Raw genomic sequence first — 6000 nt, 5'->3', positions numbered from 1 at the left:
AACCGATGCAACCAAGATTGGAAGGAAAGTAGAAAGCTGGGAAACAATTTTTATAGCACATGTCTCTGATAAAGGCCTAATTTCTCAAATGTATAGAACACTGAGTCAAATTTATAAGAAAACAAGTCATTCCCACGGTAGTCAATGACTATAGTAATCTACTTTTTGATAAACCCAAAGACTCCAGCTTCTGGGATAAGAACTCACTATTTGACAAAAACTGCTGGGAAAACTAGAAAATAGCATGGCAGAAACTAGGCATAGGCCAATATCTTACATCATATACCAAGATAAAGTCAAAATGGGTACACGATTTAGAAAGCAAGGCTGATACTATAAACAAATTAGGAGAGCAAGAAATAGTTTACCTTTGAGATCTATGGAGAAGGGAAGAATTTATGACCAAACAAGAGATAGAAAACATTATGAAATACAAAATGAATAGTTTTGATTACATTAAATTAAAAAGGTTTTGCACAAACAGAGCAAATGCAACCAAGATTAGAAGGGAAGCAGAAAGCCTGGAAACAATTCTTACAGCCAGTGTCTCTGATGAAGGCCTCATTTACAAAATACATAGAGAACTGAGTCAAATTTATAAGAATACAAGTCATTCCCCAATTGATAAATTGTCAAAGGATATGAACAGGAAGTTTTCAGATGAAGAAATTAAAGCTCTCTATAGTCATATAAAAAAATACTCTAAATCACTATTGATTAGAGAAATGCAAATTAAAACAACTCTGAGGTACCACCTTACACCTATCAGATTGGCTAACATGGCAAAACAGGAAAATGATAAATGTTGGAGAAGATGTGAGAAAATTGGAACACTAATGCTTTATTGGTAGAATTGTGAATTGATCCAACCATTCTGGAGAGCAATTTGGAACTATGCCCAAAGTGCAATCAAACTGTGGATACCCTTTCATCCAGTAATACCGCTACTAGGTCTGTATCCCAAAGAGATTTTTTTAAAAAGGAAAAAGGACCCACTTGTACAAAAATATTTGTAGCATCTCTTTTTGTGATAGCAAAGGATTGGAAATTGAAGTGATGTCATCAATTGGGGAATGGCTGAACAAGTTGTGGTATATGATTGTGATGGAATACTATTGTGCTATAAGAAATAGCAAGCAGGATGGACTTACATGAACTCATGCAAAGTGATGTGAGTAGAACCAGGAGAACATTGTATACAATAACAGCAATATTGTATAATGATCAATTATGAATGACTTACCTATTCTGATCAATACAATGATCCAAGACAATTCCAAAAGACTCATAAGGGAAAATGCTATTCATGTTCAGAGAAAGAACTGTTGGAGTCTGAATGTAGCTCAAAGCATACTCTTTTCACTTTAAAAAAATTGTTTTTCTTTTGATCTGTTTCTTCTTTCACAATATGACTAATATGGAAATATGTTTTATGTGATTGAACATATATAACCTGTATCAAATGGTTTACCATCTTAGGGAGGGGGAGGGAAGGGAAGGAGGGAAAATAATTTGAAACTTAAATTTTTTAAAATAAATGTTAAAATTTGTCTTTACATGTAATTGAAAAAAATACTATTAAAATATTTTATTTGCTGAATTTTTTTTCTTCAAACTGAGTTTCTGTTTGCAATCTAATTTTAATTTTTCAGATATTTTGATTCAGAATTATTTCTGAATTAAAACTTGGAAGTATTTTGTTTTTATTACCTTTTGGGCAAGAGAATTGCAACAGAGGTTATTTGTAAAACCAACTTTAATTCTCATCTAGATAAAAATACTTCTTGTCTGGTTATTCTGATAGATCTCTGATGTACTGATGTTGTAAAACATTTCAGGTGGGAAAATGGCATGGGTATTTTTGTCTGTTGCCATCAGGGCACAGCTGTGTCCTATTTAGAAGGTAGTAAGATGAAGAGCTACAACTAATGAATGAGTCCCAGTGCCCAACTTGAAAGGTTCTAGATGTGCTTTTTTAGGAAGTACTTCAAATGACAATGACTCTGCACATGCTCACACCTTTCCTTTGACTTGCTATAATTGGTTTTGCAGACCCTAACTTAAGCCCTAGATCATTTTGTCTTCTTTTTCAAACTGTGCGTGCAAATTTTTGCTTCGTTCCTTATAAAGGGCTCTTCTGGGCTGGAGAAATCCATAGAAGGTTGTAGACACAGTAAAAAATCCTGGTTCTCTCTACTGGAAATCAGTTTTCCCTTCATGTCTCTGTGAGACAGAAGACATAGGAAATGAAATTATCTAGAGCCACAAAAGACCTCTCTATATCAAAGACTCTATCAGAAGACAGAAGAAACACCACTCTGACTACTCACTCTTTCCTTCTCCCCATTCAGACTTCCAAGAGAAAGGATCAGCCACACTGATTGTAGACCACACATACAACTGCAGATACCATGACCAGAACTGCCCTGAAGCAAATCATGTTTGGCAACTAGCATGACTCCCTTGCACCAAAAGTCAAGTGATCTACGAGTTTCACATGAGAAGTCAATGCTCCTTCCCCACTCCTATTTGTGAGCTGAAGGTGTATGCACTTAAGATTTCTCTTTCTTTTTCCTGAAAAATCTGTGAGGAATGAAATGAAAGATTGAAAGGATGAAAATTGTTGATGAAAATTGTCTCTAAAACAGGAGTTTTTTATTTAGTTTCCTTTTCACTTGATTTTATACATAATATTATGTATAATAAACTGTGAGTATGGTGAAAAGTGACTTGAGAAAACTGAATCGCCATAAAGGTGGGAGCTCTGATTACTTCTTATGTATCCTCCTCTAGCTACACATAGTAGATTTCATTTTCATATCTAAGCAATATCTCATTTCATCCCTTAGACTAAATTGGAATCTGGGTAGGAAGAGGCTAATGGTCATTTTCAGCAAGCACATATGGGATCACCATGTTGGGGACAGCCGCTGACTTGTTAAGGCTTCTATTCCTATCAGAAATTGACTAACCTGGTCACTTGTTCAGGAGTTCTAGAGCAGGGATTTTTTTTTTTTACTTAATAGTATTTTTTTCCAATTACATGTAAAGATAGTTTTCAACATTCATTTTTGTAAGATTTTGAGTTCCAAATTTTTCCCTCCCTTCCTTCTCTCTCTCCTCCCCAAGACAGCAAACAATCTGATATAGATTATACATGTACAATCATGTTAAACATATTTCCACATTAGTCACGTTGTAAAAGAAGAATCAGAACAAAAGGGAAAAATCACAAGAAAGAAAAAAGCAAAACAGAAGTGAAAATAATATGTTTTGATCTACATTCAGACTCCATAAGTTCTTTTTCTGGATGTGGTCAGCATTTTCCATCATGAGTCTTTTGGAATTGTGTTGGATCATTGTTTGCTGAAAAAAGCTAAGTCTATCATAGTTGATCATTGCACAACGTTGCTGTTACTGTGTATAATGTTATCCTAGTTCTGCTCACTTTGCTCAACATCAGTTCACGTAAGTCATTCCAGGTTTTGTTGAAATCCACCTAGAGCAGGGATTCTTAATCTTTTTTTCTTTGTCAATGACCTAGACCCCTTTCCAATTATATACCAATTATATTGAAATATAGTTATCAAAATAGTTTAAAAAAACACTTAATGGACTCCAAGTTAAGCACCCCAGAGCAGAGGCTCGAACATTTGAAGGCTTTATAAGAGTCACTAGGGCTAACTCAGATGTTGCACCCTAAACTAATTTAAACTCCTTTAGCTAAATAATTAATATAGTGCTACCTGGCTCCCTGTATGGATAAGGTGAACAACACTGAAGAAAAGTGTTACACTGTGCTAACAAAATATATATACAGAAGATTTTCACAATGCCATAGATGGCTACTGAACACTCCCACACCTCCACTCTTAGCCCTATTCATCTCTAGATAGGTCTGAGGGAAGTGGATGACAGCACTGATGAACTGTTATTCTGTAAACTATATAGGAAATCACTGTTTTAAAAAAATTTAAAGCTTTAGTACCTAGGTTGACAAGTACTATTGAAAGTCAAAAGTTCCACATCTGCCAGAGCATTTTCTGTTTTGATTTTGAAGTTTTAACAAAGTACAAAGCAAGAAGAATTGCAAGGTGAACATTATTCTTCTCTTGGGCTTGTTAGAAAGTGTCTCTCTCACACTCCAACTGAATCCTTCCAACTTCTATCATTAATTTCATTAGTGAGCAGACACAAATCAGCCATTTGAAGTTTGCATGGCTTTGCGTTTTACTCAGTATTATATCGCTAATCTTTTAAGACATAAAATGATGTGCTTTTCCTATTTCCTCTCTTTCTTGGCCTTTCAAGTAATTTAAAATAAATTATTCCAAAATTTTACTGTCTGCTGGGTTTTTTCTTCATTTTTTTTAGAGTATCAATAAATATATTTTTAGGAAAAAGCACTAAAGAAAAGTATGACATTGTTTTCAGGTAATTCAGGATGAGTTTGGAAGAAATCAGTGTACTCTTATGGGCATATAAAAAAAAATCACACTTGAAAGTGAAAAATGTGGATGAACTTTTTCCCTGAATCCCTTCCAAAGTAATTTAACTTTTAATTAGTCAATTTGTTATCCTCTTAAAAGATCAGAGGGCCTACAGCCAGAAGGGAACTTAGAAATCATCTAATTTTTTTCATTTAACTTAACTTTCAATTAGCTGAAAATTGAAACATAACTTTTATGTTCATTTTAAAGGATCTCAATTTTTTTTAAACTTTAGTTTAAAATGTCATTAATTTTTCTTATGACTAGCTTTTGATCTATCCTTAACACTTGGAGCTAAGACCTCATTTCTCATAGTGGGTTCATTAGCATCTCCTCGTATACCTATTACCAATGAACTTCTAAAAATTTTGAATTTTTAACATTCATTTCTTAAATTTTGAATTTCAAATTCTTTCCTTTCCTTCTTTCCTTTCCTTTAGCCCTTCCCATTGAGAAGGCAAAATATAATTCAATTAACTCTAACCATTAGCTCTACTCGTTGTATTAAACAGTCACTTAAGCATAAATTACACAGAATACAACATGAAATGAAGTTTTCTTTATAAAAGAATGGGGTGGAGGGGAAGCCAGGAAAATGTGAAGATCAGGGGATAGGAAGGTAGATTGTGAAATGAGTTTATTGAAGATCTAATTACTCAAAAGGTCTTTTAGTCAGATAAGTACGCATCCATCCTCCAGAGGGAATTGTAAAACCTGTGACTTGGATTTCAAATTTGACTTTTCAAAATCTGAACAGCTCATTGAGGAACTAGGAACTGAAAAAGCCTGAAGATTGTTAACTTCAAAGACTTTCCCCTGATGGTCAGTGCAGCTGAAAGTTAAATACACACGGACCAAGGAAAGCCACAGAACCAGCCTGCAACTGATTAAGTTCAAAGAAAGAAGACTGGAAATGTGTGAAACTTGCTCTAACTAAAAAGAGGCAGGAGAGCATGAAGCCACACTGGGGGATCGAGAGCAAAGTGAAGTCCAGTTGATAAGAACTTGCCAGTGGCTGCTGGAGGACTTGGAGACAAACTGAGAAGCCAAGAACAGGAGACTTGGAACAAGGCTGAAAGAGCAGAAGAGCGGTCTGGGCCTAAAGGGAACTCCTCAGAAGCCTGTAGTCCAGATAGATTTATCAACCTGAAACCAGGCAAGCAGCTACAACATTTGGGTGGATTTCACTTATCTGAACCTCAGTTTCCCTGTGAGTAAAATTGGGGTAATGTTTGCACCGCCTACCTTATAGAGTTATTAAAGAAATAAAACTTTTAAGTACTAATGAATTGGGAGTTGTCAATTAAGAGTAGAATAGAGGAAATGAGAGCAAAGCCTTTTGTCCCGCTGCTGACCCACTTCTCCCATCCTGAAAGATCAACCCTCTCCATCAGACCTCCACTGACTACCTTCCCTGGTCAAAGTAATCCACTCAGTTTTGGAAGGCCTCCTTGGGGCTGAGTTGTTTTGATGGATGGATGGATGGATGAGTAAGTATAAACTCACCTCC

This window comes from Vombatus ursinus, unplaced genomic scaffold, assembly GCF_900497805.2.
Source record: "Vombatus ursinus unplaced genomic scaffold, bare-nosed wombat genome assembly UNPS02000749.1, whole genome shotgun sequence".
In the NCBI taxonomy this organism is placed as follows: domain Eukaryota; kingdom Metazoa; phylum Chordata; class Mammalia; order Diprotodontia; family Vombatidae; genus Vombatus; species Vombatus ursinus.
This window is presented reverse-complemented; position numbering follows the sequence as displayed.